This window comes from Mustela putorius, unplaced genomic scaffold (genome assembly GCF_011764305.1).
Source record: "Mustela putorius furo isolate JIRA1106 unplaced genomic scaffold, ASM1176430v1.1 tig00000592_pilon_pilon_pilon, whole genome shotgun sequence".
Classification (NCBI taxonomy): domain Eukaryota; kingdom Metazoa; phylum Chordata; class Mammalia; order Carnivora; family Mustelidae; genus Mustela; species Mustela putorius.
This window is the reverse complement of record NW_025421426.1, coordinates 1421827-1446827: the sequence shown is the minus strand read 5'-3', so window position 1 is coordinate 1446827 and position 25001 is coordinate 1421827. Positions and strand designations below refer to the sequence as shown.

Here is a 25001-nt window from a genome sequence, read left to right as displayed (position 1 = left end):
CCCGGACACCCCTGTGAGTAGGAGATGACATCTTCCTTGCAGAGAGGGGAAAATTCTCACTTTCAGCCTCCCAGGCAGAGAAAGTCAGGTGCTCAAAGTAGAAACTGTAACTTGAAAGGCAAGCCCCCTTTTCCCCCTGTGGTTTTGCACTTATAGGTCTGTACTTTGAGACATATTCCCAAGTGATAGCAGGAAATATCCTGAGGTGGGGAGATTGTCAGGGAGACAGGATTCTGTGACTGTGAGCTTAAAAAAGATAAACTGTGAGAGGAAAAAAAAAATCAATAAAATTGAAAACAAAATCAATGGAGAAATCAATGAAACTCAGAACAAGTTCTTTGAAAAGATCAATAAAATTAATAAGCTTCTAGTCAAACTAGCTTTGAAAAAAAGGGAGAAGACACAAATTATTAATATCAGAAATGAAGGAAGGGACAGCAATATAACTCCCATGAACATTCAAAGGAAAATAAAGGACTGTTATTATGAACAATGCTATACGTACCAATTTGATAACCTAGATGAAATGGACCGAGTCTTTAAAAGACACAATCTTAGGAAAAAAAAAAAAAAAGACACATCTGCCAAAACTCACATAAGAAGATATAAATTAAAAAATTAATAAAAATTTAAAAAGAAAATATAAATAGTCTGAATAAGCCTATGTCTATTTATTTATTTATTTATTTAATCTTTTTTAAAAAAATTTTATTTACTTATTTGACAGACAAAGATCACAAGTAGGCAGAGAGGCAGGCAGAGAGAGAGGAGGAAGCAGGCTCCCCACAGAACAGAGCGCCCAATGCGGGACTCGATCCCAGGACCCTAGGATCATGACCTGAGCCGAAAGTAGAGGCTTTAACCCACTGAGCCATCCAGGCGCCCTGCCTATGTCTATTTAAAAATTAAATCAGCTATTAATACCCTTCCAAAAAGAAAGTTCCAGATCCAGATGGTTTCACTGGTGAAACCAAACATCTAAGGAAGAGATTATACCAATTCTCTATCGTCTTTTTCAGAGGATAGAAGCAGAGGGAATACTTCATAATTCATTCTATGACGTCAGCATTAAACTAATACTAAAATGAGACAGCCATTATTAAAAAAAAAACAAAAACAAATAAAACTACAGACCAGTATCTCTCATGAACATAGATGCAAAATTTTTCAATATGTTAGCAAGTCGAATACATGGTGTATTAAAAAAGTATTCATCATGATTAGGTAAAGTTTGTTCCAGGTATGGAAGGCTAAGTCACATCAAAAATCAGTTAATTTAACCCATCTCATTAATAGAATAAAATGGAAAAACCACATAGTCATATCAATAGCTGCAAAAAAAGACCACTTGACAAACTCAAATACCCATTCAGGATAAAAACTCTTATAAACTAGGAATAAACAGAACCTTCTTCAACACGATAATGAATATCTACAGAAAACATACAGCTATCATCATATTCAATGGTGAGAAACTAGAAGCATTCCCATAAAGATCAGGAACAAGTCAAGTGTGTTCCCTCTCAGGAGTTCTACTCAACATTGTGCTAGAAGTCTTCGCTAGTGCAATAGGAAAAGAAAAGGAAATTACAAGTGTACAATTGAGGAAGAGGAAAGAAAACTGTCTTTGTTCATAGGTTACACAATCATCTATTTAAAAAAATCAGAAAGAGTCAACAACAACAACAACTACTCCTGGAACTAATAAGCAATTTTATTAAGATTGTAGGATTCAGGAGTAATAAATGAAAGTCAATTATTTCTTATATACGAGGGAAGAACAGTGAAATTTAAATTTAAAAACATAATATCATGTATAGTACCACCCCCAAAATGAAATGCTGATATAAATCCGACAAAATATGTGAAAATCTATATGAGGAAAACTACAAAAACCTGGTGAAAAAATCAAAGAAATAAATTAATACATGTTGATGGATAAGAAGATTGAATATTGCCAAGGTATCACTTCTTCCCAACTTGCTCTATAGATTCAATACAACCCCAATCAAAATCTTAGGAAGTTATTTTATGGATATTAGTAAATTGGCTATAAAATGTATATATAGAGAGGCAAAAATCTAGAATAGCCAATATAGTATTAAAGGAGAAAAACAAAGCTTAAGGTCTGATGGCCCCCAATTTTAAGATTTACTATAAAGCTACAGCAATCAAGACAATGAAATATTGGTAAAAGAATGGACAAGTAAACCAATGAGACAGAATAGAGAGCTCAGAGAATGAGCCATATAAATACAGGCAACTAATCTTTTTTTTTATGTTAGTCACCATACAGTACGTCATTAGTTTTTTTTTTTTTTTTTAAGATTTTATTTATTTATTTGACACTCAGAGATCACAAGTAGACAGAGAGGCAGGCAGAGAGAAAGGAGGAAGCAGGCTCCCCGTTGAGCAGAGAGCGTGATGCAGGGTTCCCAGGATCCTGGGATCATGACCTGAGTCGAAGTCAGAGCCTTTAACCCACTGAGCCACTCAGGCGCCCCACGCCATTAGTTTTTGATGAGTGCTCTGTGATTCATTGTTTGCATAAAACACCCAGTGCTCTATGCAATACACCCTCCTTAACACCCATCACCAGGCTAACCCATCCCCCATTCCCCTCCCCTCTGAAACCCTCAGTTTGTTTCCCATAGTCCATAGTCTCTCATGGCTCATATCCTCCTCTGATTTCTCCCCTTCATTTTTCCCTTCCTTCTAATGTTCTCCATGCTATTCCTTACATTGCACATACAAGTGAAACCATATAATTCTCTTTCTCTGCTTGACTTATTTCACTTAACATAATCTCCTCCAGTTCCAACCATCTTGATGCAAATGGTGGGTATTCATCCTTTCTGATGGTTCCATTGTATATATGGACCACATCTTCTTTATCCATTCATCTGTTGAAGGGCATCTTGTCTCCTTCCATAGTTTGACTACTGTGGGCATTGCTTCTATGAACATTGGAGTGCATGTGCTGCTTCTTTTCACTATATCTGTTTCTTTGGGGTAAATTCCTAGTAGTGCAGTTGCTAGGTCACAGGGTAGTTCTATTCTTAATATTTTGAGGAATCTCCATACTATTTTCCAGAGTGGCTGTAACGGTGTGCATTCCTACCAACAGTGAGATACCACCTTACAGCAGCTAGAATGACAAAAATTAACAAAACAGGAAACAGCAAATGTTGGTGTGGATGTGGAGAAAGGGGAACCATCTTACAGTCAACTAATCTTTGTCAAGGAAGCAAAGGCAATATAATTCAGAAAAGATTGTTTTTTCAATAAATAGTGCTAGAATAACTGGACATATACATGCAAAAAAATCTATAAAAAGACTTTACACTCTTCACAAAAATTAAATCAGAATTGATTACAGATCCAAATGTGAGATGCCAAACTATAAAACTCCTAGAAGATAAACATAGGAGAAAATCCTGCCTTGGGTATGGCAAGGACTTTTTAGATATACTGCTGAAGGCACAATCTATAAAATAAATAATTGAAAAGATTGACTTTATTAAAATAAAAACTTAAATGCTGCAAAAAATAGTATCAGGGGAATAAAAAAGTCACAAACCAGGAAAGAATGTTTACAAAAGATGTATGTGGCAAAGAACTATTATCCAAAATATGCAAGGAGTTCTTAAAACTTAATAATAAAGGAAACAACCTAATTTAAAAATGGGCCATACCCCTTAATAGATACCTCATCAAAGAATGTATAGAGATGGCAAATGAACATATGAAAAGATGCTCCACATCATATATCATTGGAATAACCAATCAACAATGAGATACAACTACATACCTATTTTAATGGCCAAAATCAAGAACACTGACAACATTAGATGCTGGCAAGGATATGGTTGCTGGGGGACTGTGAAATGGCATGGCCACTTTGGAAGAGCTGGGTGTTTTTTTTTACCAAACTAAACCTATCTTACCATATGATCTGCAATCAGGCTCCTTCATATTAAGCCAAAGGAGCTGAAAACTTATGTCCATACAAAAAGTGGGTGTCTGTAGCAGTTTTACTTAGAATTGCCAAAATTTGGAAGTAACCGAGCTGTCCTTCAGTAGGTGAATAAATAAGCTATAGTCTATCTAGCTAATGGAATATTACTGAATGCTAAAAAGAAATGAGCTATCAAGTTATGAAGCAACATGGAGGGAATTTTGATGTATATTACTAAGTAAAAGAAGCTAATTTGAAAAGCTTTTATATATACTTATATATATACATACACGTGTGTATATATATATGTATGTGTGTGTATATATGCATATATATGTATGTATACATACTATATATATGTATATATAATATATATAGTATACATACATATATGTTATATATATGTATATATTATATATATTATATATTATATACATATATAATTGTATACATACATATATATTGTATACATGCATATATGTGTATGTATATATACATACATATATTGTATACATATATATACATATGTTTATATGTATATGTACACACAATATACATGCATATAATATATATTGTATACATACACATATATGCATATATACACATACACATATATACATACATATATATGTGTATATATATATACCCTTGTGTGTGTGTATGTGTGTATACACTACATGATTCTGACTATATAATATTCTGGAAAAGGCAAAGCTATAGAGATAGTAAAAGATCAGTGGTCATCAGGGATCAGCAGGGAGGGAAAGATGAGCAGGTTGAGCACAGAGGATTTTTAGGGCAGTGAAACTATCTGTATGATAATTTAATTGTAGATACATGTCATTATATCTTCATCTAAACCCCTAGAATGTACAACACCAAGAGTGAACCCTAATGTAAACTATGGACTTTGAGTGAAAATGATGTGTCAATGTAGATTCGTCAATTGTAACACATATCCATTCTGGTGTGTGATGTTGACCACTGGAGAGGCTAAGCATGTGTAAAGACAGTGGGTATATGGAAAAATCTCTCTTCTTTCCTCTCAATTTTGCTATGAACTTAAAACTTTAAAAATAAAAATTGTCTTAAAATACACACATACAAAAAAAGATTAGCATTTTTTCATCATACTGCAAGCTTTCATAGTGGTTTGATGATATGGGCCAGTCTGGTTCTGAAGCTAAAGAGTAATCTATGATCCTAAATTTGAACTGAGAATAGTGCTACCATCAGCATAGGGTGTTCTATCCACAAAGAGATGATGAAACTTCAGAAACAGGAGTGGAGGGGGGAGGGTGGGAATAAGGAAGGGCTCAACTGCCCCCTCCACAATGTCCTTGTCTTTCATTATCAATTAACTTATTTCTGACGACATCTAATTTTGAAACCTTTCTTCATTAAACCATTCATTTACCTCATACTCAACATATATATATATACATATATATATATATATATATATAGAGAGAGAGAGAGTAAATAATATGTGCTTGGCATTAATACTTAGAACAAGTATCCATTGATTATCATTATGTGTTAGACACAGTAGTGGCCAGGACTATTTCCCACCCTCAAGGTACATTTAGTCTTAGTATACTTATGAACACATCCATAAATGTAAGTGAATGTCATACTGTGTATAATATATGAGAACGATAAATAAAATGACACAGATGTTCATAGAAGAACTATGTTTTTCATAATTGTAGGTGTCCAGAAAGAATTAAAGAAAAAGAATGATTTTTAGTTGCGTCTTCAAAGACAAATGAAGAAGTTAGGAACAGGGGACGAGAATATTTTAGTAAGGGGAAAAGACAGTAAGTCCTGCAGAAACAGGAGGGCAGCAGAGTACAGGAAAGAATATTAAATACATGGAAAAAATGGGAAAATTGAAATTGATTGGGGTCAAATTACAGAAGGATAAAGTCATGGTGACTGTGAATCTTAAGAAAACAAGGAAAAACATTACTAGTGAGGACCATGATAAAAGTTAAAATGGTCTTAGTGAGATTTCTGTTGGATCTCATAAGGCTGAAAAGGATAAGTGAAGATAAGCATATTAGATGTACAGTGAACCTAGAGAAAGCATTATCACAAAAGATCATTTCTGAATTTGAGATTCTTAAGTATAAGAAAGATAATCCCACTTATGAAGAAGTGGCAGAAAAATAGGTACAATTGGACCAAGATAGGAATATTTATTTCCATACTTATATTTTCCATTAACAGTTCTTGAAAGGTGATGTGTAAAGAAATGAATAGAATCTGATTGAAACAGAAAATTGGTTATGGAGCAGCCATGCAAAGGGAAGAATGGGTTTTATTGTAAATAGTGTAATTTCAAAAATTTAAGGAGCCTATATGCATCTTACATTGCTTCCTCTACCCACCCCATCATTAAGATATTTTTTCATTAAAAAAAAAGAAGAAGAAGAAGAAGAAATAGTTTGGAAGAGTAGTTGAGTTAATATCAAAGGGAAATGCTTTAAGTTGCTAAGGAAAGCAGTCTACAACACCAACTTATTGTTACTAATGATCTCAACAATAATGACAAAGAACCATGGCTGGTAGGGAGTCTGCACCTTGTTTTTGAAAGGGAGGAGAAAAGAAAGAGCCAGTGTGTTAGCATTGTCTATGGCACTATAGGGTGTGGAGTCAGATGCAAGTAGAGAAGCAATTTTTCCCAATGGCTGAAATCCACTTCTTGGATCTTTAGACATAGAGAATCATCAGATAATGTTAACAAAAAAGTTATGGGAGGAACCCAAATGCCCACTGAATGTAGAAGTCTCAGCACTGTGCTGGGACACAACTGTCGGTATTAGACACTGCTGTTATGATAATGGGTCTTCTTTGGCTCTCACCTATGTCACCCATCTTTTGGCTGTTTGCAGGATTAGAGCAAGAGACCTGGCAGATTTCTTTCCTATTCAAAGCATGAGCAGTTTGCCATTCCTCATTTAGGATTTAATGTGCATTTTAAGGAAATTGCTCCGGTAGAAAATGATGAGGAAGGGAGAGAGAGTGTCTCCTGGAGATCACAAATTATTTAGAGCAAGCAGCAAGAAGAGCTGGTAAAGATGTTTATTGTGAAAGCGGGCAGGTAACCCATGTTTGAAGAATTCTGTGGTGAACCTTGCTTCATATCATGGTTAGAAAAATAAGTATAGATTCAGCTTTTTCTGAGAACAAGTTTATTTTCTTAATATGACTGAAGTCTTGTGCAAAGATGCTTGATTAGTACTGTTTCCTTTTTATCACCTCCCCTTCATTCTGTTTGTATCATGAGCTAGACAAAGCTCAGACACAGGTCCTGGAGAATGTTGTTTTCAGATCTGGTCGAATTCTGATTTCCTGCTAGTATCTAACTTGATCAGCCACTCTAAGTGCTTATTTCTGGGTTCCTCTCTGCTCATTAGACTGTGTACTCCCTGACAGCAGGGATATATTCATCTCAGGATTCATGAGCAGGAGCACGGACCATGGAGCATCCAAACTGGAGAAGATAGAGGCAAATATTTAAAGAAAGAATAGCAAGAGAGATTAAGGACAGTACTTTATGTCTATGCTCAGGTCCACTATGTCCAGCCACTGGGGTTGACAACCTAAGTGATAGGAATTCTTGAGAACCCAAGAGAAAATCTCACATCTCTCAGAGAAGCCACACTGTGGCCATCAATTGAGTATGGATGGGTGTGTTACCAGGGGCAAGAGGCTTCCCATCAGCACCATGAAGTTGTCAGAGGATTATAAATGTTACTCAACTGATTGGTGTTGCTATCCTGGCCAGCACCAACCAAAAAACCATGATGACTCTTGAGTTTATGAACTTGGAATAAGACATAAGGCTGTTTCAGGACAGAGCATCTCCAACAGTCTGCCATTAGAGACAATTAAGGATCTGGCCCATAGATTTCTAAGAGATATTCTTTATGCTGATTCATCAGCCACCAAAACTGAAAGCAGGATACATACTGATGAAGTGTGGTAGGGCCATGACACAGCCTGATTTATAGATGTTGACTGGCATTCTAGTACAAGGACCTTAAAATTTTTCTTCAGTCTCTCTATATAGTGCCTATAAACAAGAAGAGTGATGGTTCTAACTCCCCAGAGATAAGTATCATGAAGTCTTTCTTTTATGGAAACTTTTTTGGCAAAAGTTTTGACTTGGCATCACTTTGTGGTAAGATGTGATTTCTCCTGTATTTGCTTTGCCTCAAGGTAGCTGTTCTGGAGGGCTCTTCCCTCTATAGTGGTGATCACTGAGGTGGAAGCATCTGGAGCCCCACTACTGCTGCAAATGCAAACTTTCATCTCACACAGGAGAGTCTCATGCTCCTCAGCCCCACCAAACCCTGAGATAACCCCAGGTGAGGAGGAAGACTCTTTATCTCTGCCCTATCCTATGGGGCCATGGACTTCCTTTCTGCCTTTCAATTTCTTTTTGTCTGATACTCTACTCCCTTAAATATTCAACATACATATCTTGAGTATTTGCTAAATACTATAACCATTATTCCCCACCTCTCCTGAAGCAAGAATAACTTCTTTGTCTCCCTGATATTCTACACATAAAAGTATATCTTCTTGGGGCACCTGGGTGGCTCAGTGGGTTAAAGCCTCTGCCTTCGGCTCAGGTCATGATCTCAGGGTCCTGGGATCGAGCCCCGTATCGGGCTCTCTGCTCAGCAGGGGGCCTACTTACCTCTCTCTCTCTCTCTCTGCCTGCCTTTCTGCCTACTTGTGATCTCTGTCTGTCAAATAAACAAATAAAATCTTAAAAGAAAAAAAAAGTACATCTTCTTCACCATCCTTCATCTAGCCTGAAGATTGGGTTCCATTTTGTGGGAAAAGAGGAAAAGAAAACAAAGACAAAAGAAAATATATGAACAAATAAGTCCTCAGCTCTTTTCCACTCTTCTTTTGATCTTTCATAGACTGGATAATCATTTATTTATCCATTCCATCCACCTGTATTTTTAAGAAAAATTTTTATTGAGTGTATACTATGAATACACACTGCCCAAAGTGATGGGGTTACAGAAAAGAACCTTACTCGCATGACCTAACATTTTGATGAGAGAAAGTGACAGCAATTAATGTAAACAATAAACAGCTGGTCAGGGCTATATTTCTTTGACTCCTAGGAAAAGAATTCTCTATTTTAATTTTAAAAATGTAGCTGTGCTTATACCCTATGATCATTTACTTGATTTCTTCTAGAGATACCTTTTTTTTTTCCCCTAAGCAAAAGCCTGAACTAGAATAAAGTAAATAAATAGCCTTGTATCACTTGCATTTAGTTGTAGCTAAGTGACTAAGTTCTGATGGTCAGGGTGTCCATCAAAATGATCAGTCATTCCTTCAAAGGGAAAAAGTGTTCCCTTCTTGTGTTCTGGAATGTGGACAAAGTGGGGCGTCATTTTGGGTTGTGGGCATGAGAGTAAAACCCTAAGATCGAAGGAGTATGGTTCCCTAACAGGGAGACTATATCATCTTGTGATGGCTTTCTCCTGTACATGTGTACATGTGGGAGAAATAGTTTCTTATTTCAGCCGCTGGTATTTTGAATTTCCAATATGCAGTTGAACATACCCTAACTAACATATATTCTTGTCCTGCATGACTACTTCGTGTCTTTTCAATGTTCATGAAATCATGAACACTTTGAGGTGGAGAAGATCTTATAGATCACTAGTTCATGGTTTTCAGCGGATGGACACAGAGGTATATTTGGAAGCGTTGTCTCCAAAGTTGATTATGTAGAATCCATTTTCTCTCAGTCTCTGTTTCCATCTACATTATGATTTATTTAATTTCTTGCCACTTCTACATGCATAAGTTAGCTATCTGCTTATGCCTCTCCTCCCCTTCTCATCACTAAGCTGTATATGTCTGAAATAATCGTGATCACCAAAGTCACCCCTAAACATACTAAAAAACATAATAGAAATGCCAACTAGAGAAAGAGTAAATTGGCAATATGCAAGTTTGCTAAATCTAAAAGCTTAGAAATCTGGAATTTATCTTTGATTCTTCTCTCACACACTCAACATCAGGTCTATCAACAAGTCCTTTTAGATATACTCTTACATATATTCTGAATCCACCATCTTTTGTTCATCTACACCACCACCATTCTTGTTTAAGCCACCATGATCTCCACTGTGGACAACTACAGTTGTGTCCTCAGCCTGCTGTCCTCTTCTGTCCCTCTACAGTCCTTTCCCACACAGTTGTAAAACTAATCGTATGGTAATTTAAATTTGATTGTGCAACTTTGCTGCATAAAATTCTTCATTGGTTTTTCATTTCCTTACACTCATTACACAACTCAAGCCTTTTGCTATGATCATAAAGCCTGCAAGATCTTGCTTCTACCTGGCTCTCACTCTCATTCCATACCATTTTTATTTGTTTTGTTTTGTTTTTATTATAAAATAAGTAGAAAAGTTGAAGAATAATACAAAAGGACACCCACCACATACTATTTATTCTTTGGGTCAGTCTGTTCAAACCATACTGGGCACTTTACTCTTCCGTGAATTTTTTGTATTCCTAACCATCTTACAGGCTTTGAATTTGTTATGATTTTCTTTGATTTTAAATATTTTCCTTATTCTTCTGTGGCTATCTCCATACCTCACAGACCTTAGCTCTTCTAAGAGACAACTTCATTGACATCCGGCTAAAGTACTTTTCTCAACGCTAGTCACTTATCATGAATCGTGATTTATTTTCTTCCTAGTGATTACAAGGGTAACTTTCATGTTGTCTGCCATTGCCATAATATCTTAGGAGGTGAGGATATGCCCATCTCATTCCTATCTATAATCTTCAGTATCTGGAAGAGGGACCTCACCAGAGAGTGGGTGCTCAGTAAGTATGTGTTGTATATTTAAAATGAAATAATTAATAAAAGAACAGTAACCTGAGATAGATGGGCACTCCCCTATCCTTAACCCTGAGAGAATTTCTTTGGTGCCACTGTTTTTTTTTTTTTTTTTCACCAAAGAAAATTAGACAAGGGATATTAGTAAGTCATTATCAAAAGAAAACAGAAAAGGCCAATAAACATTTAAAATATCAATTTTTGCCAAAACCAAAATAAATACCAAACTGAACTATATAAATTTTTTCCCCTTTCCCAGTTTTCTTTTTCCCCTCCCAGTTTTTTTGTTAAACTAGTACATTATAACCAATTGAACAAATGGACTTGCTCATATGCTCTTGGTCAAAGTGCAAATTTTACAGCCCTTCTAGAAGGCAGTTTATATGTATCAAAAGCCTTAAAAATGTGCCTATCTTCAGCCTATTTACTTCACTTATAAGACTTCTTCCTAAAAAATTAAATGGACACATATTCAAAGACATAAGTCGAGCAAAACAAAAAGCAATTGAAAGTCTTCTTGCTAACTACTACAGATGAACACACCCCTAAAAAAAAAAAAATCAATAAACACCAAAGATCAATAGTCATTGATTTTATCTCACTTAATTACTGTTTGCTTTTTCTGTTGCAAGACCCAAGCATTTCCCGGACTGGGGGCCATTTTCAACTCTTTCCACCACCACCACTCGCTTTTCTCAGATGACCCATTTAGTTGTTTCTCCCAACCAGAGTAACACTCTCCCCAGAATTGTACCACCACAAGCTTCTAGTAGACTTATCTGTGACACACAGAACAAGGACTACGGCTGTATATCTCCCACATTGAGATTAACCACGCTCTCACAAGGGGTCCCGGTATTGCCAAGATGGTATCTTTGTTCCTTTTCAAAGATGTGAATGCAGTCTCAGGCACACAACAGAAGTAGTGCCAATAAAGTCTCTTCTTGTCAGCCTCACAAACAGCCTCATTACTTGGTAACGGCAAACATGGTTTGAAGTGGCTGCTCCTGCCAAGCTGAAGTCTACGGATGCTGAGGTCGAGTGATTGAAAATTCCAGATTACAGGCAGAAGGGGATGAAGAGTTGTTTATAGCCCTTGCTCATCTGCTAAAAGCCTCTGGCCAGAAACAGTTCGCTGTTTGAAGGAAAGTAAATATCTTCCACAGCTGAAAATAAATGTGTTTTGAGGAAAATCTAGGCAGGACTTGTGGCAGGGAGCATGGCTTGCAGGCCTGGGAAAGGCATGGGGAGTGATAACTAGCGGTTGTTCCTCAAACCAGGGAGGTCCTCCGCTGAGATCAGCCAAGGCCGGGAGTACTAAGATTGAGCTTTCCTCTCAACGTGAGATGGGTTTAGTTCTGTCATTGGAGAAACAAATCTCTCTTGGTTGAGTTTGCCTATAATTGGCAATTGTATCATATTTGATGTAGGGTTCTCTTTTCCCTGACTTTTTGAAAAGCTGGACCACACACCATTGGAACTGGTAGTTGCCAGGATTCTGGTCCAATATCCCGGGACATAATGCCTTTAGCAGGGTTACTGCAATCTCTGTCTTAGATTGTCTTCGATACCAGACTGTCCTTCAATCATAGCTTTAAGTAAGCATTAAAAATAGGAATAAATTTCCATTATTCCCTATATCTCTCAACATTGATATATACACACATATTCATTCAATTATTAAAAATTATGAATTGAACTCTTTCTGTGCACCAGACACATCTTAGGTCTTGGTTAGGCAAACTGTCTAGAGCAATTCAGTGGCCTGGTCCCTGCCATCGGCTGCCTCAAATTTCCACTGGGAAACTCACATAAGCCAATAATTATGATGTAATGTGATGAATCCAATAAGACAGATAGATATCAAGGATTGGAAAGCTTAGATGTTGGAGGGATTTATGGCCTTCAGTTTGGGAGAGGACTTCTTAATGCTGGAAACTACAGAAGTTAAAGAAAACGAGATTTCCACGTCTAGGTTGGAGATGGAGGAATTAAACAAGGAATTTGTTTTCAAAATAAGCAGAAATATCATTAGAGATTAATAGCTCTAGGTGGAGTTGTGGGCAGACCCTTTGAAGAATGTAATGAAATCTATAGACTTTCTCCCTCAAGAATATAATGCCCTTAAACAAACACACGAGTTCTTTAATGAAGCTCCAAAGAGATTATAGAAGGCTCTGCATCAGGGACAGGTTAATAATCTAGGACAACTTTAGTCTAAACTATTTACCTATAAAGCAGTGTTTCTCAAAGTAAAGACTTTCTAACTGCATTAGAAAATGTGAGCTATTTGCTCAAAATGCAGATTCCTAGGGCTCCACGTCAGATTTATTTTTATTTTTTATTTTTTTAAGATTTTACTTATTTATTTGACAGACAGAGATCACAAGTCGGCAGAGAGGCAGGCAGAGAGAGAGAGAGGGAGGAAGCAGGCTCCCTGCTGAGCAGAGAGCCCGATGCAGGGATCAATCCCAGAACCCTGAGACCACGACCTGAGCTGGAGGCAGAGGCTTTAACCCACTGAAGCACTCAGGCGCCCCCAGATCTAATTTGAAAGAGTTGCTCTAGTGTGGGGTCCAGGAGTCTGCTTCTTAGCAACCGTATTTGTATGATTCTGTGAAATGAAATCTTTTTTAAAAAAATTATTTTAATTAATTAACATACAATGTATTATTGGTTTCAGGGGTACAGGGGATTCATCAGTCTTATACAACGCTCAGTGCATCACATGCCCTCTTTAATGTCCATCCCCCAGTGACCCCCTCCCCCTTCCCTCCTCCCCGCCAGCTGCCCTCCGTTTGTTTCCTATGATTAAGAGTCTCTTATGGTTCCTCTCCCTCTCTGGTTTCATCTTGTTTTATTTTTTCCTCTCTTCCCCTGTGATCCTGTGTTTGTTCAATGAAATCTTAATTGCTCCTGGGAGACTCTGGTATATATACCCCACACTCCGGGGCATTTCCTGTTTATTTGGACTCACCCTTTTTTCTTTTTTTTTTTTTTTAAGATTTTATTTATTTATTTGATAGAGACAGCGAGAGAGGGAACACAAGCAGGGAGAGTGGGAGAGGGAGAGGCAGGCTTCCCGCTGAGCAGGGATCCTGATGTGGGGCTTGATCCCAGGATCCTGGGATCATGACCCGAGCTGAAGGCGGATGCTTAATGACTGAGCCACCCAGGCGCCCCGGACTCACCCTTTTAAAGAAGGGCTGTTACAGGCCTCTATCTGCTGGGAGGCCTAAAGGACTTCTCTCACTGAAAACTGCAGAGTTTGAATACTCTGGTTCACACCCCTCCTGTGAGTTCCATAGAGTGAAGCCAAGCTTTAGATAACAAGCTCTGTTCATACCAACTTTGTTCCCCTGGGCTTGTCTTCTCTGCACAAGAACATAGCAAATTCTTGGACAGCTAGGTCCCTAGCTTCTATTTTGTATCCTTCAGACGCCAGAGCCCATGGTGTATGCCTCAGATGCATTTTTTGGTTATGGAATCAGTGTTCATGCTTCCTCTTCCTTTGACCCAGCTGACCAGCCTCATTGTCATTGCATCAGGATCCAAATGGTTTTTGTCATCTTTTGTATTTTGTTTTAGGCTGCTCTTGTGCACGCCCGCGTCTGTAGCATCCGGTCTATTTTATTGAAAAATGTGTTGTTGAATTTACCCTCAGCTCTGCCTCTTCCTCCCCAACTCTTCCAAAGAAAGCCCTTTGTGTTGAGCAAACAGACTCTAATCTCCACATCTTCCTCTGAGCTCCAACAGGGCTGCCAGGTGAGCATCCCGGCACCAACCTGGAACATCTGTTCGAGTGGTCCAGAGCCGCGGGTAGTGATTGTATGTGCAGTTCTGTTGTCTGATGGGCCCTAGGTCCAGCATGCTCAGGGAGGAAGCCAGGAGCACAAATGTTTGCCTTGCCGGCTGGAAGTCCTAAAAGCAGCTGCCTGCTGATTGATGATAACTTGCATAATGACACTGAGTGTTCACATGCTGCCAGGCATGAGTGAGACCCCGCGAGCTCCCCTGTGCAAGCCCTTGCCAGTTGGCCAAATCCTTATCTTCCAGCATGCAGGCAACAAAACCAGCAAGAGCCAGAAGGTATCTGATCCAAAGATGCCCTTGACAAGCCCAGTGGCTTTAACACATGGAGGGGGTGGAGGGTATGGGGGGACTTGATGCTTTCCACTTGCAATTTTACTAAGAATACTACGTACAAGGGACTCGAAGCAGACATGACACCTATGTACTGGAATGTCAGGATAGGATACATTAGTATTTTTATGTTTTATGGATAAAATCGACATCTATTATGGAGCTCATAGAATTGACTTCAAGAAACATTTCTTTTTTTTTAAGATTTTTTAAAAATGTGTTTCTTTGACAGAAAGAGATCACAATCAGGCAGGCAAAGAGAGAGAGAGAAAGAGAGAGAGAGGAGGAAGCAGACTCCCCGCTGAGCAGGGATCCCAATGTGGGACTCCATCCCAGGACCCTGAGATCATGACCTGAGCTGAAGGTAGAGGCTTTAACCCACTGAGCCACCCAGGCGCCCCTCAAGAAACATTTCTTAAAAAAAAAAATTCCTCTTCTAGTGAGACCAGATTTTAAGAAAGCTACAATACGTTTATTAACTTTCTAGAGAATTTTCTTCACTGCTGTGACAAAAATGTGATCTGTGAAATTAAGATGACCTACCAAAGTGGTTAAAAATGGCACTATAAAATGGAAGATTAGCAATAGGCAATAATTTGCATTAATATTTCTCAAGTCACTCTATTTCATCCATTTTCATTGCCACTGGTTTAGTTAAAAACCTTACCACTTCTGTTGTGATTTATTCTACTGGGTCCTAAATGGTTGCCTTGCCTGCTGTCTTACCCCACTATCTGCTCTTGACCACATGGCCGAGAGATTTCCCAAGGTCACAGGGGGTCAGATGACTCCCATGAACTCTAGTTGCCTTTGGAGGGAAGTGTCCCAACTCTGTTATAGACTAGAGGCTCTGTCATAAATCGCCCCTTCTCTCCAAATGCAGATAAACCTACTCAGCAAAGGGGCTATGAGTTTGCACATGTCTGCTTCTCCATGGACGGAGAACATGTCATTCTTTATCCCTACATTGCTGGGAACTGCCTTTCACATCGGTAGGCCACTGCACTTACCATGTTGAGTCTGCTCTTAGTCTTAAAAGATGCTATCTGGGGCTATTAAAAAAAATTGTCAAAGAAGCATGAGAAACTGGTGGAGATTATTAAAGCACATCATCTACTAGAGTCTCTGAGGTATCCTCTTATAAAAAGGAAGCAGACTGGCTAGTTTAACCAATTATTTCCCAAACATAGGTGAACTCAGAATACTTGTTTTGTTTTTTGTTTTTTTTTTTTTTTTTTTTAGAAGAGCCTCTCAATTAACGTGTTTCATAGGTCAACAATCTGGAAAATTTACTTTACTTTTCTCCCTCCAACCAGATTCATTGAACATAATCAAATTCTGTGTACAAAGTGACCTGAGCCTGCTGCTTCAAAACAGGAGCCTTTCTTACTAATATTTTAATAAGTCAGTCCGTTGAGTGTCAAAAAGCAACTTACTTTATAATTAATAGAAAAGTACCCAATGCACACTAGATAAATGGCTTCACTTCTGGAAATTTCATAGTTCTCTACAAGATAATTAGTACAGGTAGGATCAACCCCCTATGACAGGCTGCTGGAGAAATGATGTGAGCTATCAAGAGGCCACTTTGTGCACTGGCACTGTGATGCCATCATATTTCTGGTTGCTGTTATCTGATTCTACAGATACCACAGGAAAGTCCGTGGGGTCTGAGGTTAGTTCAGCAGCTTGCTGGGCTAGAGCAGGTACCCCCCCAGTGTGCTTCACTTGATGGGGCCCCACAACAACCCAGATTAGGTCCCTGTGAATCTGTGTGCAGGACACCAACAATAGATGGGTTCTTCATCATGTCCTCCAAATGCTGCTTCAAGGTCACCTCTATCCTGCTCACTATTCGCCCAGCCCCAGATCCCACAGTGCATCATGTCCTTCTCTACCCCAGGCCTGGAGTGCATCTCACTCACTCACTCACATGGAAAATTCAGATTACTTTAAGCAAATGGAGAAGATTTCGTAGCTCAAATAATTCACCAGCACAGTGGTGATGATATTCTCAGTTATCCCTCAGTGGTTCTCAACAGAGGATGGTTTTGCCCCTCTTCATCCCACTCCTCGGGAGAACTTTGACAATGTCAGATAACATCCTTGTCACAACTGCAGAAAAGTGGGTGCTTCTGGCATCTAGTGCTGTGTAGATGTTACCACAAGAGAGTCCCCTTCCCCAATGGGGAAATACTTGGTCCAAAATGTCAGCTGTTCCAGAATTTTAAAACTCTGATTATAATTAGGTCTAAACTCTCAAAGTCATTAGGAGTTCTTTGGTATTCCTCTCGCATGTCTTTGGTCAAAGCTGGATTTTATTTTTGAATAGTGGGAAACCTGGCTGCTGTCTACATGAGATCAACTTATATCTAGTTCTATGACTTAATAGAAGAAAAGTCTTCCTCGCCAGTTTCAGTGAGAAAAATACCAGCGAGTTCATTTGATTGGTCCAAGTTTGACCATGTGATCATTACAAACTCAATCCCTGTAGATGTTACAACAATCCTGGCTTAGACCATGTACTGGTCTTTGGGGTGAGGGGAGCAAAACTGTATCAGACAAATGCAACATTTATCATGCTTGGAATTCCCTCTCTTATTTTAAAATAGAAACAATAATTTATCTCAATAAATATTGTGAGGCTTATTTTTAATGCATGTAAAAAGTGTGACAGAACATTTGAAAAATGGGACATGTTTAATGGTAGATATTATGATTGGCAGATATACTTTTGAAATATTTTTATTGTGATAATAACACTTAACATGAGATCTACCCTCTTAACACGTTTTTAAGCACACGATAAAGTATTGTTACTATAGGCACAACGTTGTATAGCAGATCTCGAGAATTTATTCATCTTGTGTGACTGAGATTTGATGTCCTTTGAACAGCAACTCCCCACTTCACTCTTCCCTTAACTCTGGTAACCACCATTTTATTCTCTGTTTCTAAAAGCATGACTATTTTATTTTATTTTTTATAGGGTTTTATTTATTTATTTGACAGAGAGAGAGACAGCAAGAGAGGGAACACAAGCAGTGGAAGTGGGAGAGAGAGAAGCAGGCTTCTTGCTGAGCAGGGAACCTGAAGCTGGGCTCGATCCCAGGACTCTGGGATCATGACCTGAGCCAGAAGCAGATATTAAACGACTCAGCCCTCCAGACCCCTCTATAGCATAACTTTTTAAAGACCTCATATAAGTAGACTCATATAGTATTTGTTTTTCTCTATCTGGCTTATTTCACTTAGCAAAATATCTTCCAAGTTCCTCCTTCTTATCATGGTTTCCTTTGTTTTTAATACTGAATAATATTTTACTTGTGTATATACCACATTTTCTTCATCTGTTTATCTGCCAATGAACATTAGGTTGTGTCTGTATCTTGGCTATCCTGAATAACAGCTGCAATGATCATCAGAGTGCATAGGTTTCTTCTAGATCCTGATTTCAGGGTATTTTGGGTATATGCCCAAAACAGGATTACTGGATCATATGCTAATTCTATTTTTTAATTTTGGGGGGCACGTCCACACAGTTTTCCACAGTGGCTATGCCAGTTTGCATTCCGAGCAATAGTGCACAGGGGTTCTAAATTTTCCACATCCTCACCAACAGGAGTTGTGTTTGATTTGGTTTTGTTTTGCTTCTCTTTGAAAAGTCCCATTCTAACATAAGTGAAATAACCTCTTGTTGTGGCTTTAATCAGCACTTCTCCAGTGATTAGTTACACAGAGCATCTTTTCATATACCTGTTAGCCATTTCTATTTCTCCTTTGGTGAAATATCTATTTAAACTCTTTGCCCATTTTTTAAGGGTTATTTAATTTTTTTGCTCTTGAGTTGTAGGAGTTTCCTTACACGTTTTGGATATTAATCCTTTATCTAATATATGGTTTGCAAATATCTTCTCTCATTCTGCAGGTTCCCTTTTCATTCTGTTGATTGTTTCCTTTGCTGCACAGACACTTTTCAGTTTAATCAAATCCCACTTGTCTAATTTTGCTTTTGCTGCTTGTGTTTTGGTGTCATATTGATTGGTAGATATTTAATGATTATGCCAATTAAAAGATAAGAAAACAATATAGTCAATCTCTGCTATAAAAAAAAAGTATAGTATGCAGTCCAGAAATCATAAAACCCATAGTTTTTACCTCATTTTGATTTTGTTTTTCAAATATCCTTTCAAATTTGCTTTACATTTGCCTGCTAACAGAAGTATACCACAAGCTGATAAAATGTATCTGGTAGCTGTGGTCTCAGGAGTCCATTTAAAGTTGTGAAATATACACAGTTTGAATGTTTGGTGTCAAGGCTGCATTTAAATCCTCAGACCAATTAAGTCTAATTATTGAGTGAATAGTAATACTTTCCTTCAACAATGTGAAGGTTAAATTAAAATACATTTTCAAATTAGAAGGTAACACCTACTAACTGTCAGTCAGTCAAGTATTTATTGGAGGATTTGGTTCAAAAAAAAATAGAGATTAAAAATACTAACGAAGTGAGGCTTTTCTTTTAATGTGAGCATTAAACTTAGATAATGCAAAAACCTTGCTTTTTTAACACAGGACCATGGCAAGCCTAAAACAGACCCTTTGGAAACTCATAAACATAGCCCAGTAAAAGTTTCAGGCATAGGCAAATTGGAGGTAACTTATGGACTTGGAATCCCAGGAACATCCCATCAGCTATTGTGGAATAACATTAAATCTCACTATTCTTGCTAGCTATATTAAAAATACATAATATTTCTCTTGTTTGACATGAGCTTTTGTGGGGAGCTACAAAACATAAACATAGATAAACACCTGGCTTCAGAGATTTGCACAGGAGAAAAAGAACCTTATAACGGCAGTCAACAAAGAAAACCATTTTATTGGGTATAAAAATTACTGAGTTCAATCTACACGGGGAACAGTGGATGCGTCATGTTCCAAGCTTCCATCCACTGTCCTATAGAAATACTGTACTGAGCTCAAATTTTGCTCACTGGGGAATAGATGAAGCGAAAGGAGCCATGAAGTATGGCCAATATTAACCACTTCCTGTTGATCACTCAATAGGGAATAGGCTCAGTTTTATACTCTATTATATTTTTTAATGAAGTCATTCAACAAATTATAAAGCATGATGCAGCAGTACTGAGGCTTCTACCACCCCACCTCATTACCCACAGGGATAAAATCACCTTATGTCGTCCTCTCCAGTTACACCCTCTCCTTGTCCTTGCCCTTGACTCAACATAGTGTTTCCAAGATTTATTAATCTTAATATATGTAGCTTTAATTCAAACAACCTGTGACTTTTTTTTTAAAGAAAGAGAGTCATTAATATCTCTGTACCAGCTGTCTGGATACAAGTCTGTGCTAAGCCATTCGACTTTTGTCTAGTTTATTATAAACTTACAATAAGCTTGAGAAATTGATCTTATCTTTCCTATTTTTTGTCCTTGTACATTTGGAAAAAATGAGTTTTATAGAATATAAACAACTTGCTTAGTTCATACGACATCACACCAAGCAACATATCAAGTTGAGAGGTTATTTGGGAGGATAAATATATGCTGTTCTTTTAGTTATAAAATGGACCAAATAAATATTTCTAGTTTTCTAGGAAACGATAGAAATGATCTCACATAGGAGATATTAAGATAATATTATCTATTAGATATCTAATTAGATATCTAAGATTAGACATTAGATAGTACTAGGAATTTCTGTTTCACACACTGAAGTTGTCAGGTTTAAAGAATCAGAAAGAATCTATTGTTTTATGTTTCATCTAAGAACTCCATCATATTTGATACACAAAGTAAAGTGGAAAACAGAGGGTATTATTTGACTATTCTACTCTATGAAATATGTGAATTGGTTGTTTACATGTAAGTTCATGATCCTGTATATTCAAACCCATAATGAAGGGGCATCATTCACCATTTAAAAATCTGCTTTATTTGGGCACCTGAGTGGCTCGGTGGGTTAAGCCTCTGCCTTCGGCTCAGGTCATGATCTCAGGGTCCTGGGATCGAGCCCCACATCGGGCTCTCTGCTCAGCGGGGAGCATGCTTCCTTCTCTCTCTCTCTGCCTGCCTCTCTGCCTAAAAATCTTTTAAAGATTTTATTTATTTATTTGACAGACAGAGATCACAAGTAGACAGAGAGGCAGGCAGAGAGAGAGGAGGAAGCAGGCTCCCTGCTGAGCAGAGAGCCTGATGCGTGGCTCGATCCCAGGACCCTGAGATCATGACCTAAGCCGAAGGCAGAGGCTTAACCCACTGAGCCACCGGGCGCCCCAATAAATAAAATCTTTTAAAAAATCTGCTTTATTTAATACAAAAGAACATAATATAGCAACTGCTCTTACCCCCAAATATTGCCCATTAATACATTTCAGTCATGACCTCCTGTGTCCATAATAGCCACCTTTTAACAATTTGCATGTCTAAATCATGTAGGATAAAATGTTTCAAAACCAATAAACTCAGTTTAATAAATGACCACTATGGCAGCAAAATAAATAAAAATGATTAATTCCTCAAAGCGTAAGTTTAAAAGATTGTAATACAATTTTGTTTTGGTCGTGTGATGCTTTCTTCCTACTCCCCCTCTCTTCCTTCCAAAAAGGATGGGTGAGATTTGGGATGAGATTTGGATACATATGCCTACCAACCCATATATTAATAAACGGTTCACTTCTGGCACCATATATGTAGCTCAAAGCCACCTGCTTAATTTTCACTATGTCCTCTGTAAATTATCCATTCCCTTTCTAGGTCAAACAAAATGTATTTTCAAAGTATATGTGAAATAACCTTCCTTCATTAAAAAAAAAAAAAAAGAAAAATTTAAAACATTGATTTTTTGCACTCAGGTCAATACTCACTCTTTTTCTGAAGGAAGTTTTTAAAAAGTCACAGCAATAAGGAGAAAGAGGTCTCGAGTTAGTTTTTCTGTAATGAAACTACACTTAGCCCACTACAATTTTCACACAACACCCGCGCTATCAGGGTCATCATTACCCGGGGTGCTGGATGTAAATCAAATGAGGAACACTAAGATAACGGGGGTCTCTTCTATCCCTTTGCTCAGTCATCTTCCCTAAGTTATTCTTTGGTGCCTGAAATGCTATTATTTAATATTCTTACTTTTGATCAACGAATAGGTTGTAACTGGCAGACTCTGGGCTTCAATTCTTGGCAAAAAGCAGCAAAGGGGAACAGAGTTCTTAGCAAAGGGCCTAAGCCTATTAGGGCTTCTACACAGGGAGAGTAAATTATAATTGTATTTGTTTTGACTAAAAGTATGTTACCTCAAAGGGGAGCCATGTTTCTAAACTTTGGCATGATTGCTATTGTGGACCAGATACTTTTTTGTCTTGGGAGTCTCTCCTAGACCTTGGAGGACATTAGGAGCATCCATGGCCTCTACCCACTAGTTACCAACCCTACCTGCCTCTTGGTAAACTGTGACAGCAAAAAAACAAAAACAAAACAAAACAAAAAAACAAAAACACAAAACAAAACAGAAAACAAAACAAAAACCTTTCCAGACATTGCCAAATGTCTGCTGGGGGACGCATCACTCCTGGAGGATCACCCTGAGAATCACTGACATAGTCTGGACAAGGAGCATGGACTGGAAATGCTTCCTAACTAGAACAATAGTGTCTGCTGTATAGCAATAAATCAGTAAATATTTGTGAAATGAATGAATAATTGCAACATCCAACACAAATGACGCTCCATTCATAAAAGAGAATGCTACCCATCTGTTTCAAAGTGAGAGTTTCAATATGTTTGTTAAAGTGGTTGGGTGCTCATGAAATATTAAGTGAATAAAGCCAGTTCCAAGGTTTGTCCAATTTATTCCCATTCTCTGGTATGAAGAAATATATATCTTGAAGTATATGCAAAAATCGTGGCTATGCAAGATGGCAGGATTGCAGACTATTTTCATTTTCTTCTTATGCTTAATTATACTTCATTATGTGCAATATTTTTATAATACAAAGTTTTGTTGTTGGTGTACAGATGACATAGTAAAGAGCAGAGTAGGCCAAACACACCACAGAAAATTCCTTCTAACTCTAAATTCTGCATAACAAGATTTCTGAGAACTAAAACATACTAGGTGTCTGACCTAAGGGGAATAAACTGTTCTCTAAGAACGTTGCTCTGGATATTGCCTGTTTCTAAAAATCACTATCTGTGTGCCCCGTACTGTCCTGGGTACCATGGAGACCCAGGGAAAAGTTCAGAATCTAATTGGGGAAATAAGACCTAGACACACGATACCATCAAAACAAAATGAAACAATATATAATGAGATGTTAAACTGTGTGCTGTGAACACTGCTTCAGGACTTCGTAGAGAAGAGGTCTCCAAGAATTAGTACACTGGAGAAGATGGGACTTCAGTTGAGTTATCAAGGATAAGTAGACTCAGATAAAAGGAGGAGGGGAAAGAGGATGCCAGTGTGGGGAGAAGAGGCAAATACTTTGAGTAAGGGCACAAAGAGAAAAAGCGAGTGCAGGTAGAAGGCATCAAAAATGCCGATCCCATGGAGACGAGAGGTGTAAGGACCACCTACCAACAGGGACGCAACTGGTATCCTGGGTGTGATAATGCTCTGTTAAGGAGAAATGTTCCAAACATTACCACAGCTTTGTGTACCTTTGGCCCCTATCACCAGTGGCAGAAGCGTCCAATTCCAGCGAAGGTAACTGTACACAGGCCATAGACACACATTGAGACATTGGGCCCCAGCAATTTTTACCCATTTGTTCTGTTTCTCCATAACCTCCCAAAACACCCAGCCATTATAACCAGGAACTACATACATCTTCTCAAGTGCTCCCTAGAGGGGGTTATTGCCCCCGCTGAGAACTGCCACGGGTCTATGATCTGTCTTTGGATGTTTTGGGCTGTGTGTTCCCTCCACTTCCTACAATTTCATGTGCTTTCTACAAAAGTTGTGAGCCCCACTGTGGGAGAGCAGACTCTTCAGTCAAATACACAGGATTGGGATTTAGGCTGCCCCATCTGCTGACTCTGTAATTTCAAGCAAATTACTCTACTCCGTTCTCTATTTTCTCCTATGTAAGCCAGGGCTAGTAGGAATGAGTGTGTTATGGGTAGCACTATGTTCCCCAAAAAGAATGTGTTGAAGTCCTAATCCTTGGAAGAAGTGACCTCTGAATCAAGACCTGGTGAGGAGAAACCAACAATGCTAATATCAGGAAGCCATCTGTAGTGGGCAGAGAAACAGCTAGTGTCGGTGGGAGGAAGAGCTTGGGACTTAGGAGGATGAATAGAAGTCCCCAGTGACTTATGACCAGGGAGCACATGGTAGGCTAGCATGCAGCTAATTCAGAGTTAGTGAGGAGTTAGTTTATGGAAGACCTGGGGTGGGGTGGGTCACACTTGACATTGGTTTGAAATAATTCTTTGTGCAATGAAAGGCATTTGGATGATTTTCAGGTATAGAAAAGGAAAAGTAAGAGAGCTTAAGGAGAGGGGGGAGAAATCAAGATTCCAAGGAAAGGACTCCTTTCTAGGGAGATTTAACCTTATACATTGTTATCATTTTTCAAACAATTCAGTTGCCTGCATGGATCTAACATACGTCATCGTTGGAGTTTGTAAACCACAGTGGTTAAGAGCAAAGGATCTGGAATCCAAGGACCGGGTAGTAACCTCAGCCCTATCATGTCATGGAGCGTGGCCTTGGGCAAGTTACATTTAGGCTTCAGTCTCCCAGTCTCTAAAATAAGAAATGCCTAAGATAGGCCATTATCTCCTAGCCTCAAACCTAACAAACACATTAAATGTTAGTGATTTTTATGAACTCCCACTGTCATCCTCAACCTATACAGTCTATCATGGCAGAGAGCTTTGCACATGGTACTTGCAAATCTAGATTCTTTGGAGGACGATAGGAACCATATTTAATGCTCATCACTGTTTTGTTTTGTTTTGTTTTGTTTTGTTTTTCCAG

General features: G+C 38.3%; 1 pseudogene; it reads right to left on the bottom strand.

The window, feature by feature from the left end:
* Window positions 1-16574: 16574 nt before the first annotated feature.
* LOC123392626 lies at window positions 16575-24634 on the bottom strand (annotated as a pseudogene).
* Between the last annotated feature and the right edge of the window lie 367 nt (window positions 24635-25001).